The sequence below is a fragment of the Bos mutus genome, chromosome 19 (assembly GCF_027580195.1).
Source record: "Bos mutus isolate GX-2022 chromosome 19, NWIPB_WYAK_1.1, whole genome shotgun sequence".
In the NCBI taxonomy this organism is placed as follows: Eukaryota; Metazoa; Chordata; class Mammalia; order Artiodactyla; family Bovidae; genus Bos; species Bos mutus.
Window position 1 is genome coordinate 6,282,609 of NC_091635.1, and position 13,184 is coordinate 6,295,792.

Consider the following 13,184-nt stretch of genomic DNA (forward strand, 5'->3'; position numbering starts at 1 on the left):
GGAAAACCACTAGACCATTCAGGTATGACCTAAATCAAATTTCTTATGATTATACAGTGGAAGTGAGAAATAGATTTAAGGGACTACATCTGATAGATAGAGTACCTGATGAATTTATGGATGGAGGTTCATGACATTGTACAGGAGACAGGGATCAAGACCATCCCCGTGGAAAAGAAATGCAGAAAAGCAAAATGGCTATCTGGGGAGGCTTTACAGATAGCTGTGAAAAGAAGAGAAGTGAAAAGCAAAGGAGAAAAGGAAAGATATAAGCATCTGAATGCAGAGTTCCAAAGAATAGCAAGGAGAGATAAGAAAGCCTTCCTCAGTGATCAATGCAAAGAAATAGAGGAAAACAACAGAATGGGAAAGACTAGAGATATCTTCAAGAAAATTAGAGATACCAAAGGGAACATTTCATGCAAAGATGGGCTCGATAAAGGACAGAAATGGTATGGACCTAACAGATGTAGAAGATGTTAAGAAGAGGTGGCAAGAATACACAGAAGAACTGTACAGAAAAGATCTTCACGACCAAGATAATCACGATGGTATGATCACTGACCTAGAGCCAGACATCCTGGAATGTGAAGTCAAGCGGGCCTTAGAAACCATCACTACGAACAAAGCTAGTGGAAGTGATGGAATTCCAGTTGAGCTATTTCAAATCCCGAAAGATGATGCTGTGAAAGTGCTGCACTCAGTATGCGAGCAAATTTGGAAAACTCAGCAGTGGCCACAGGACTGGAAAAGGTCAGTTTTCATTCCAATCCCAAAGAAAGGCAATGCCAAAGAATGCTCAAACTACCGCACAATTGCACTCATCTCACACGCTAGTAAAGTAATGCTCAAAATTCTCCAAGCCAGGCTTCAGCAATACATGAACCATGAACTTCCAGATGTTCAAGCTGGTTTTAGAAAAGGCAGAGGAACCAGAGATCAAATTGCCAACATCCGCTGGATCATGGAAAAAGCAAGAGAGTTCCAGAAAAACATCTATTTCTGCTTTATTGACTATGCCAAAGCCTTTGACTGCGTGGATTACAATAAACTATGGAAAATTCTGAAAGAGATGGGAATACCAGGCCACCTGACCTGCCTCTTGAGAAACTTATATGCAGGTCAGGAAGCAACAGTTAGAACTGGACATGGAAAAACAGACTGGTTCCAAATAGGAAAAGGAGTATGTCAAGACTGTATATTGTCACCCTGCTTATTTAACTTATATGCAGAAACACTGGGCTGGAAGAAGCACAAGCTGGAATCAAGATTGCTGGGAGAAATATCAATAACCTCAGATATGCAGATGACACCACCCTTATGGCAGAAAGTGGAGAGGAACTAAAAAGCCTCTTGATGAAAGTGAAAGAGGAGAGTGAAAAAGTTGGCTTAAAGCTCAACATTCAGAAAATGAAGATCATGGCATCTGGTCCCATCACTTCATGGGAAATAGATGGGGAAACAGTGGAAACAGTGTCAGACTTTATTTTTGTGGGCTCCAAAATCAGTGCAGATGGTGACTGCAGCCATGAAATTAAAAGACGCTTACTCCTTGGAAGGAAAGTTATGACCAACCTAGATAGCATATTCAAAAGCACAGACATTACTTTGCCAACACAGGTCTGTCTAGTCAAGACTATGGTTTTTCCTGTGGTCATGTATGGATGTGAGAGTTGGACTGTGAAGAAAGCTGAGCGCCGAAGAATTGATGCTTTTGAACTGTGGTGTTGGAGAAGACTCTTGAGAGTCCCTTGGACTGCAAGGAGATCCAACCAGTCCATTCTGAAGGAGATCAGTCCTGGGTCTTCTTTGGAAGGACTGATGCTGATGCTGAAACTCCAATACTTTGGCCACCTCATGCAAAGAATTGACTCATTGGAAAAGACTCTGATGCTGGGAGGGATTGGGGGCAGGAGGAGAAGGGGACGACAGAGGATGAGATGGCTGGATGGCATCACCAACTCGATGGACATGAGTTTGGGTAAACTCCAGGAGATGGTGATGGACAGGGAGGCCTGGCGTGCTGCAGTTCATGGGGTCATAAAGAGTTGGACACAACTGAGCGACTGATCTGAACTTCCTTCACCACAACCTGGTGTCAGTAGGCGGGCTTTGCGTGCAGGCACAGGACCCGACTCTTGTTCAGTAACACTGTGTGCACAGAGACGCGTCCATGGGAAGAGCTGATGAACCAGAGCTTCATTCCTTGCTTAAGGAGGAAGTGGGTGTGAGTGTAGGTTCCTTAAGAAGGGGCGCAAGACATGATGCCTCCCCCAGCCCTTCCCAGGGACCAAGTCCACCCTACAGCGTGAAGTGCTGGGAAGAAAGGCATCTTTTGACGCAGAATCAAATGACACATTGTGAGGGAGAGACCCCCCTTCCCACTTTATAGGAAACCTGCAGGGCCCTGCAGGAGAGCTGTCCAGTCTCAGGGGAGACCTTGGCCATGGAAGGCAGCTGCAGTGGGGCAAGACAAGAAGCCTCTTTCAACTGGCTGGGGAGCTGTCTTCACGGAGACAGAAAGGGCCTTCACCGGTGGTCCAGTGGTTAAGAATCCATCTGCCAGTGCAAGGGACACGGGTTTGATCCCTGGTCTGGGAACTAAGGGGCTTCCCTGGGGGCTCAGACTGTAAAGAATCTGGCTGCAGTGTGGGAAACCTGGGTTCAATCTCTGGATTGGGAAGATCCCCTGGAGAAGGGAACTGCTGCCCATGCCATGGACAGAGGAGCCGGGCAGGCTACAGTCCATGGGGTCACACGGAGTCGGACATGACTTAGAGACTAACTTACCACCACCATCATATTTCCCTATGAAGCTTTAGGTAGCAGTTCCCTTTTGATATCTTTATAACCTTTAATGAAAGCGAGAAATCATCACTGTGATAACAAGCCACTGAAATGGGAATGAAAGGTACTCTTGAAGATGGTTATCTTTCCTTTGCAAATTTTTGTCATTAAAGCCTCAATGGCTTCTGGAGAACTTCACTTCCCGGGTGTGGGTCACCCTGCTCGTTTCCACCCCACCTGCTGAAATACCTTGGCTGATGGAAATCCTTTTTGAAATTCCAAGCTTTTCCCTTGCAGGTTCCTCCCACCCCACCCCAGATTTTCCATTTCATCAGTTGATCTTATCTCCTATCTTTAACCCTGTGTTAATACCTGAGGACAGTTGTTTGTCACGTATTTCCAAGTCTACATATGATTTCTGCCAGTCTAGAAGTTGGTCGACAGCTTGTTTTCTGATCTCTGTGTCCAGGTGTATTCATTTCCTAGATCTGCCATAACAAAATACCATAGTCTGGGGGGCTTAAGCAACAGAAATTAATTTTCTTAAGGCTCTGTGAGCTGGAAGTCCAAGATTAAGGTGTCGGCAAGCTGGTTGCTTTCGGCGGCCTTATCCCTTGGCTACAGATGCTCTCCTCTGTGTCTTCCAAAGCTCTTTCCTCTTTGCAGGCATATCCCTGGTGTCTCTGTGTCCTAATATTTTTTTTTCTTTAGGATTTTTTTGATGTGGACCATTTTTATGGTCATTATTGAATTTGTTATGTTACTTCTGTTCTATATTTTGGCTTTCTGGTTGCAAGGCATGTGGGATCTTAGTTCCCTGACCAAGGACCAAACCTGCACCCCTGCATCGGAAGGCAAAGTCTTAACCACTTGGTCCGCCAGGAGAAGTCCCCTAATCTCCTCGTCTTAAAAAGACACCAGTCATATTGGATGTGTGCCCGCCCTAATGGCCTCATTTTAACTCAGTCATCTCTTTAAATTCACATTCTGATGTACAGAGGGTTAGGGCTTCAGTCTACGAATTTAGGGAGACACAATTTGGCCCATAGCACTGTGGTTATTTCAAAAGGAAGTTTCGTTTGGCTGCATGTCCAGTTTTTGACGAGAAGAATTTTTCTCTTAGCTCTTTAGGAAATGTCTCCCCACCTTTCTTTCTGGTTGGTGTAGCAGAATTCAACGTCAGTCTTGAATCCTCAAATGTGACCTCTCCTTTCTTCCTGAATTCTTGGAAGATCTTGATATTTTTGGTTAAACCATAATGAAGAAACATCTGAGGACAAGTGTCTTCCCTCAAGAAGTTTCCCGAAGTCGGCTACAGAACTTTGAAATTCCACACTGAGAATATCTCCTCCTCGTTCAGAAGAATTTTCTCCATTTTCTTAGCTGTGACAGGGTTGCTGGCCCCCTTTCCGGCTGCTGCTCTTATTTGTTCTCGGGCAGGAGAATAAAGTCGTTGTCTGCCACATTTCCTGGGCTCCCTTTAATGCTCCCACATCCAACAGCGTGTTGGGTTTTTTTTTTCCATTCCGCGTTGGGCTTAAGGTTTGCACAGGCTTCCCTTGTGGCTCAGCTGGTAAAGAATCCGCCTGCAATACGGCAGACCTGGGTTCAATCCCTGGGCTGGGGAGATCCCCTGGAAAAGGGATTCTGCAGTATTCTGGCCTGGAGAATTCCATGACTGTATAGTCCATGGGGTTGCAAAGAGTCGGACACAACTGAGCAAGTGTCACTGAAGTGTGCACGGCTCCCCAGCACTGCCAAAGATCCCCTCTTACCTGCACTCACTGCCTCTGCCCCCTCATGTAGTGGTCAGTGGTCCCGGGGGCTTCTGACCTCACTCCCCTAATCCCGCTGTGGCCTCCTCCACCTCCCAGCCCCACCTCCATCCCCAGCCCCCAACCTCCACCCCCTCCGTGTCCATTGGGTAAAGGGCCCCATGGCTGTCCACGTGCTCCTGGGATGGGGAAGGGTGGGAGGGGGCATGCTGGAGACAAGGAACCAGCCTTCTAGAGGGTCTGCTATTTTCAGCAACCATGCCCAGGGAAGGGGGTCGCCCCCAGAGAGCAAAACTTTACTTATTTACCAGATTAAATGTTGAGCCCCTTGGTCGGCCAGGTTATAGATCTGTCGGCAGGGACAATGGGATGGTCTTTGGCAAGGGAGTGTCTTGGGAATCTTGGTGTTCCCCACCTCCCCATCCCCACCAAGGCCCTGATTCCTTTGTCAGCGGGGAAGTTTGAGGGTCTTGCAACCCAACTTCCCGCTTTGTCCCGTCACTATGGGATAAGACAGCAGGGGCGCTGCAGGATAGGCCGGATGCGCAGACTGGCCTGGTAGCCAGGGGGCGGGCCTTTAAAGCAGATTTCCAGGCAGATCTAAGTTATTGCCAAGAAACTGCGCCTGCCCATCCCCAGCCCCACCCCCACCCCCACCCCTCCACGCCCCTCCACGCCCCCACCCACCCTCACCCCCACCCCCATCCCCATCACGTCCGCAGCCAGCACGGAGCAGCTGGGCGGAAGGGCTCAACCGGTCCCCTAGTAGCTCTTCTCCACCCTGAGGCCACGGAGTCAAGACCTTCCTCCAAGCCGGGAGGTGGCGGAGACGGGCGGGTGTCACTGGCGGCGGTTTCCCCAGGTCCTCCTGGCGACTGGGAAGGCTGGCTGCGCGGGCAGTGTGTGAAGGGCCCGGTCCTCACCCTCGTCCGTTCCGCCTGGTCCGGGCAGCCCCTCCCGCTGATCCCACATTGGCTGCCTGCCCTCCCCGCGGTGGGCACCGGCCCTCCCGGGCTCCGCAGCCGCAGGGCCTCGGTCAGTGCCTCTAGGGTCCCAGGCTCCCCCAGCAGCTCCTGCCCAGGGTACACTCCCCACTCAGGGAGTGTGAGCCTCGGCTTCAGCCCCACACCGCCAGGATGGAGGGAGGGGGCGGGAAGGGGAGGGAGACGGGGCGGGGAGAAGCGGGGCAGGGGCCCGCCGACCCCACAGTGAGTCACCCTCCGAGCTGGGACCCGGGGTAGGGTGCCGGGGCGGGGCTCCCGAGATGCTGCAGCCCTTCAGCCAGGGCCCCCGGGGGCTCCCCAGGCACCGAGGGGGCAGGAAGGCAGGCCTGGCTGAGGGGCGCCCTGCAGGGGAGGGAAGAAGGGAAGGGGGGTGTGGGGGCTCGTCCAGAGCCTCCTCCTGTCTGATCACACCTCCCCTCAAGGAACCGGGAAAGAGGACGCCCGGGGGGATCCGGTCTGCCACCTGGCCCTCCCTCACCTTCTCCTGGAAAGGAGAGCTCAGGCCACCGTCTAGGTGCCCCTGGAGAAAGTGGGTACGGGCCTGACTCCGCCTCGTGGCCAAAAGGGGTTTCCCGCCCAGGGCCCCCACCTACCCTCCTTCTCGGGGTCCTCTAGGCAGGAGCGGGGATGGGGTGATGAGGACATGGTGGTCCACTTCCCACAGTCACCCCTGACCTCTGACCTCAGGTCCCATGCCCCTGGCCGTGGCTGGGGCCTCCCACCCCTCCAGCTGAGCCTGGGCAAGGGCTCCTCCAGTCTTGGGCACCCCTTCCACCCACTTGCCGGCCTGGCTCCGCCCCGCCACCCCAACTCTCCACGGCTGCTGGAAGTGAAAGAGTTAACAAGGTCTGTGGCGTTTCCCTCCTAGACTCCTCCTAGATGTATATTTAGCAGACAGGGCAAAGCCAGGGAGAGGAATGCCCAGCTGCCCTGGCACTGGAGCCCCTGATGGCCACACTACTCCCGGGAGAGTGGGGGCGGCTCTAAATGGAAGGCTGTGGTCTCAGGCGGGACTTGGAGGCCTCTGTGGAGAAGGGCAGGGCGTTGCTCCTTTTCCAGAGAGAAGGACCGAATGACTGGGTCTCCCAGGGCCGCGGGAGGCAGGATTGTGGGAAGGGGGCTGGCATCAGAGAGCTCACTGCCAAGGGGCATTAGGGCACAGCTGGCTGGGAGGGTTCCTTCCACCTGCCGAGCCCGGTGCTGGCCTGGGCCAGGGACCGTGGGAACTGAGGGTCTCAGGCCGGGTGCCCCAACCGGTTCAGGTGCCCGCCTGGCTGGCTGGACGTGGCCGGAGGGGAGATGGCTGGGGAGCCGTGTGCCAGCAGTCACCTGTTCATTTTGGGACAGCGGGCATTGCCAGCAGACGTCAACGTGGGGTGGGCTAGAGCAGGAGTTTTTCTAAGTTCTCCATCGAGAGTGCTTCCAGGGGCCCGACTTTTGAGAAGTGACTGACAGGTGGGATGATGGCACAGTATTTGGCTTTAATGGTGGGGAACCCACTGAGCTGGCACCAGGGCACCTGGGTTCTGGACCTTTCTCTGATACCAACACACTGCATGACCTTGGAAAAGTCATTTCTGGCCCCAGGGGTCTCACTTAGCTCGTCTGTAAAATGTGGAGGTTGGACAACACGGGACCCACGGTCAAGTCGATTGGCAAACTCCAGAGTCCTGGATGAACCTCAGTTCAGAGTAGAAGGGTGAGACACAGCCTGCTGGTTGGGAGGCATCTCACAGAATAAGCAGCAGCTTCTGAGACTCTCCCATGGACCTGTGTGTTTGTGGTGGTGTGTGTGTGTGTGTGTGCGCGCGCACACATGCAAGCGCCTCCTGGCCTTCTGAGACCTCTGATCTCCCTCTTAGACCTGCTGCCTCACCTCCAGGGAGCTCCTCTGTGATGAAATAGAAGTGGGCTCCCATAGAGTGAAAGTGTTAGTTGCTCAGTCATGTCCGACCCTTTGCAACCCCATGGACTGTAGCCTGCCAGGCTCCTCTGTCCATGGAATTTTCCAGGCAAGAGTACTAGAGTGGGTTGTCATTTCCTCCTCCAGGGGACCTTCCTGACCCAGGGATCAAACCCGCATCTGCATTTCCTGCATTGGCAGGCAGATTCTTTACCGCTGAGCCACCTGGGGAGCCACAGGACCAGACACTAGGCTTAATATTTTGTTTGCACCATCTAATAGACTCTTCATAATAACCCTCAGGAGGTAAGAATTATTACCTTTGTTTTTCTAGATGGACATGAAAAAAGGGCAAGAGTTAGTTGCTCAGTCATGTCTGACTCTATGCGACTCCATGGACCTTCACGACCTTCACCCAGAGAACCAGGGTCTCGATGAACGTTAGTCTCGATGAACCATGCATTGCTGGCAGATTCTTTACTGTCTGAGCCACCAGGGAAGCCCATAGATGGACATATACTGAGGGTCAAAGAGTTAAAGCAATTGGCCTGCAAAACATGCCTAGTTCGTGGTGAGGCAGGACTCAGATGCAGGCCTGTTTGTTCATCCCTGGGTTCGGTGCATCTCACAGTTGGGCAAGGTGCTTGAGTTAGCTGGGAGCACAGACCCAGGAGGGAGGCATAGAGCACGCATCGTTTTGCTTTCTTCTCACTCTTGGAGTCAGGTAAAAACAGAGAGGACTTTGCCGAAACCTGGTGGGTGGGGGACGGGCCGTCCCCAGTGGGAAATGAATGAAGGTGGAAAAGTGGGTGGTGCCGGCTTGGAGGCCTCTCTTGGAGGCTGAGTTTCTTCCGATGGTTCTTAAGATCACATTCCAGTAGGATCCCTCCAACTGCATTATAGACGAGGGATTGATGAGGCTGGAGAGCCCTTAGGAGACCACTGGGAGGGTCCAGGCATCATAGAGAAGGTGAGTCCAGGATGGAGGGCCCAGATGCCCCTCAGGGTATGCTGAGTTTGGAGAAGACCCGGGGACAGAGAGAGGGAAGGCTCACCCCCTCTGTGGCCCCTGGAGCCCTTCTGGAGGGAAGGGAGATTGTGGAAGAGGCTGCACATGGAGACAGAGGAGGATGTTTGCCTGTATTGTGACATAATTCCAGATAGGAGCGTCCCAGGAGTTCGCTGGTGGTCCAGTGGCTAAGACTCTGTGCTCCTGATGCAGGGGGCCCAGGTTCAATCCCTGGTCTGGAAACTAAGATCCTGTAAACCCCACGGTGTGGCAAAAAATTAATACTATCTATTAATATTGTTTAAATCAGTGTATGTTAATAAATATTAATATATTTAACAATATTAATATTAATAAAATGAAACAATATTTATTTAAATCAGTGTATATTAATAATTATTACTATATTTAACAATATTAATAACTGATATTAATAAATGAAAACAATAATAGAAGTAGAGCGTAGACTTCCCTGGTGGCCCAATGGGTTAAGACTGAACTTCCAAGGCAGGGGGCACAGGTTCGATCCCTGGTTGGAGAACTAAGATCCCACATGTCACATGACATGGCCAAGAATAAATAAACGTTTTTTAAAAAGTAGGGTGTCCTATGTGAGAGGTTAGAAGTGCATACCTGGTTTTCTCTGATTGGTCCTAAGCTGGAAGCCCAGATAAGAGCTAGGGCAGCTGTCAATCATTAATTAAGCCCTGCCGACGTGGGATGATTGCTGCCGGGGTAACTGTTTGACATTCTGGACCACTTGTCCGGGATAGCGGTCTGATTTCCTACAAGTCTGACTTACGGCTAGCAGGCTGGCTTCCTGGCATGGTTGCCGCTGATTGCAGGTCAGAGATCTATTTTTATAGAAGCTCTGGCCATGATCCATCTGTATATTTAGTGTCTCAACAACAACCCATGAGTATCACCCGTTTTTCAGGCAAACAAACGAGGAAGTCATAGGGCCGAAGTCGTAGGGCCAGTACGTTTCAGAACCTGGACAGGAAGCCACTGGTTTTCAGCTTGTATTTCTTTGCCTTTCAGTCTTCTGGAGGCAAGGGTCCTGACCCCTAGCCTCCAACCCCTATGCCAGTACACTGAGCTTGCTCTCAATAAATATTTATTAAAGTTAAGGCGTAGTAAAATTTGAGGGAACCAGGTAGAAATGCAAAATGAAAGTGTGTGTGTCCAGTGGGGTGGGTAGTTCCCTGGTGGCCCAGTGGTTACGATTCTGGGCTTTCACTGCAGTGGCCCAGGTTCAGTACCTCATCAGTAAACTGAGATCCCACAAGCCACCTGACATGGCCAAATAAAAGAATAGAACAGAATGGGGTGCCGGGGGATCCTGGCTGGAAGGGCACCACTGTTAGAACTGTCAAGTGTTCAAACATCTTCCCTCTTGGCGTCCCATGGGCATCTCTGCACTCGAGGCTTGGACACCGAAACCACAGGCTGAGACACGCGGATCTGGGCCAGCTGGGTGGGAGGGAACTCGCCTCTGGGAGACAAAAGCCGTCCACCCACCGGCCTGTCCACCACCCTGTTCTAATCGATGTATTGGGAGGTCTGGTCCAACCTCGCTGAGTAATTAGGGGCAGTCAAGAGCTGAGAAGGACACTTCCTCCCAGGAGCTGGCCTGGGGGTCTGGCCAGGTGAGGGGGACGGGAGCCTCCAGCCCTGTTGGAGGCAGAATTCTCAGGCGGCCGCGTGATCTCTGCCCCTGTCCTCGGGAGTTACTCCGTGATTATATTATGTTATGCAGTAGAGAACCACACTGCAGGGGAGGGTGGTGACCTGAGGTCAGGTGATGGGGTGGTCAGACAACCCCCACCCTGGGGCGGGGGGAGGTCAGGTGATCTGGCTGCCAGCGTGTTCTGTATTCGCCCTGAGATTCCACAAGCCCTAGTTTGTGTATCTCTGAAGGGATCAGTTGGCCTGAGCAATCTAACCCCGCCAACTGTGATCTGGATTCCTCTGAGGCCAGGAGAGTCCAGGACGAAGGCCAGCTCCCCTGGGTGATGCTGGTCCGGTGGATGTCGGTGGCTGTTCGGTCCCGTGGACAGAAATAAGCAGAAGAATTCACTTCTGGATGTGGGTGTGGTGACCCTGGACCCGTGGGATTCCCACCCCGCCCTCTGCAGCCTCAGTTCCTCTACGACCTCAGGTTGGAAGGGCTGCACCTGGAAGAACCACAAGCGTGGCTGTTGATCTTTCCCAGGGCCTGGTTCTGCCTTCTCCCCGGGGCCTTACAGGAGGGTGTGGTCACAACTGATAGAGACCTAAGCATCCAGCCAGCCCACTCAGTACACACAAAGGCTGGGCATCAGGAGCCTGAGCCAGGGCTGGGGAGGTGACTGGCCCCTCGCTACCGCCACTCACGGCCCTTCTGACACCGTGTGGACGAAACTCACTGCAAGAGAAAGGAAGTGGGCAGGGCCTGCACAGCGCCGGTAGACCTTTCAGTGGCTCTGCCTCCGTCAGCCTCTCTCTTTCTTCGTTTCCCCAGAAAGGCATCCACCAGAGGGCTTGGTTCCCTGAAAAACTAAGGGAAAAGAAAAGCAACTAGAGATGATCACACTAAGGGAAGTAAGTCAGAAAGACAAACACCACATGATATCACTTATATGTGGAATCTGAAATATGACACAAATGAGCTTATCTTCAAAACAGACTCATAGACGTAGGGAGCAGACTTGTGGTTGCCAAGGTGGGGCAGGTAGGGGAGGGATGAGGAGGGAGGCTGGGATTGGTAGATGCAAATTATTACATATAGAGTGGTTAAACAACAGGGTCCTCCTGTATATTCAATATCCTGGGATAAGCATGCTAAGTTGCTTCAGTCGTGCCTGACTCTTTGACGCTATGGACTGTAGCCCACCAGGCTCCTCTGTCCACGGGATTCTCCAGGCAAGAATGCTGGAGTGAATTGCCATGCCCTTCTCCAGGGGATCTTCCAGACCCAGGGATGGAACCCATGTCTCTTATATCTCCTGCACTGGCAGACGGGCTCTTTACCACTAGTGCCATCTGGGAAGCCCATACAAAGCCCTCTGTTGGCTTCCTGTTGCCTGGGGTAAGATGCTGCCCTTTGAGGTACTAGCTGCCAGGCTCTCGGCCTGTCTCTCCCCATGTCCCCCTCCCAACCATGCTCCAGCCAAGCTGGCAGATTCCCGGCACCTGTTCAGTGCCTGACAAATGGATGTTATTCTCCATTAAATTGGTACCAAGTGCGTGAGTGATAACAGGCAGTCTGGCCAATCGGAGACTTTCCTTTCGGCTTTGAGGTTCTGAGCAGAGCAGACAGCACCTACGTGCACACCAGTCTTAGCGCCCTCGCTATGCAGTGCTGTCCAGCGGCTCTACGGAGACAGTCTGGGTCCCCTTGAACTGGGGTGACGACCTGGCCTTTATTGTCCCCCACCCCTTGCTGCCTGCCTGCCACTGGCTGCCCTCCGTGGGGCTCCCGGGGAAAGGAAGGGCTGCAGGCGGGGCAGAGGGCCCCTGGTGGGAGCTCTGGATCAGGTGGTTTTCTCAGCAGCACAGGGGCCCCTTCCAGTCCTCCAGGCCCTGAAACTCACCCACAGGAGCGGAGAGCAAGGTCGAAGCTGAGGTGGAGCTGAGATGCCAGCTCCTGGGCGAGAAGGAGGAGGAATCTGCACAAAGGGTCCTTCTGCATCGAGGGGCCCCAGTGGGTAGGCCTGCAGCTAAGAAAACATCTTTAGTGGTTTTTACTGCAGGCACCTACATTCCTGAATAGCTGAAGGGGAGAAGGCCCCAGAAGGGGGTGGAGGGAGGCTCCCCACCTGGCCTTGCTACAAGGAACAAGCATTGAAAGGAGCTAGAAATATGGTACAGAAAGTTCTGGGAGCTTATTAAGGGCAGATCCTCAAGGAAGCCAGGAGCCAACCAACAGACAGAGCCTGGCTTTCTTTCTCTCCAGGACAGGGCGCTCAGAGCAGTGTTGAGCTTCTTCTTAGGGGAGTCCTGTGTCCATGAGGCTTTCAGAGAAAGGAGTTTTCTCCGAGGGAGAGGAGTGCCTTTTCTTCTCTATTTGTAGATCTCCAGAGTGTATCTGGTAAGAGTTGGGGCCAGGCCTGTTGGTCACCCACCCACACGGGGTGGAACCAAGTGGTACAACTCTTCGGCCAGAAGACAAAAGAGTCTCTTTAGCTCCAAAGGACACCACTCTGGTTCTCAGACTCAATGTCCCGGGCATTGTGAAAGGCAGAATTCTAAGATGTGCCCTGAGAGTTGCCCCTGTGATTGCGTGCTCTGTTGCTCAGTCGTGTCTGACTCTTTGAGACCTCAGGGACCGTAGCCCTCCTGTCTCCTCTGTCCATGGGATTCTCCAGGCAAGAATACTGGAGTGACTTGCTGCTTCCTTTTCCAGGGGATCTTCCCGATCCAGGGATCAAGACATCCCGACTCAGGGATGTCTCCTGTGTCTCCTGCACTGGCAAGTGGATTCTTTACCACTGCACCACCTGAGACGCCCCTAAGATTATTCTTTCATTAAATGGCAAAAGGGATTCACAGTGGAATAAATTTACTAATCCACAGACCTTCAAATAGAGTGGTTACCTGGATGGGCCTGACCTAAACTAAAAGAGCCCTTTAAAAGCAGAGAGTTTCTCTGATGGCAAAAGGAGAATCAGAGATTCCAAGCACAAGAAGGATTTGATGCACCGTCAGTGGCTTTGAAGGAGGGG

General features: G+C 52.3%; 2 long non-coding RNA genes across 2 annotated transcripts in view; one reads left to right on the plus strand and one right to left on the minus strand.

Moving 5' to 3' along the window:
* Nucleotides 1-5,486: 5,486 nt before the first annotated feature.
* LOC138992058 (uncharacterized) lies at nucleotides 5,487-7,769 on the plus strand. The gene is made up of 3 exons (XR_011467864.1): nucleotides 5,487-5,597; nucleotides 6,254-6,412; nucleotides 7,617-7,769. It is a non-coding gene; the product is annotated as an uncharacterized lncRNA (long non-coding RNA).
* A 1,809-nt stretch (nucleotides 7,770-9,578) lies between these two features.
* LOC138992057 (uncharacterized) overlaps nucleotides 9,579-13,184 on the minus strand; it is a 38,146-nt gene continuing 34,540 nt past the window's right edge. The window contains exon 3 of the long non-coding RNA XR_011467863.1: nucleotides 9,579-11,017. This is a non-coding gene — a long non-coding RNA (uncharacterized lncRNA). The remainder of the gene's footprint in view (nucleotides 11,018-13,184) is intronic.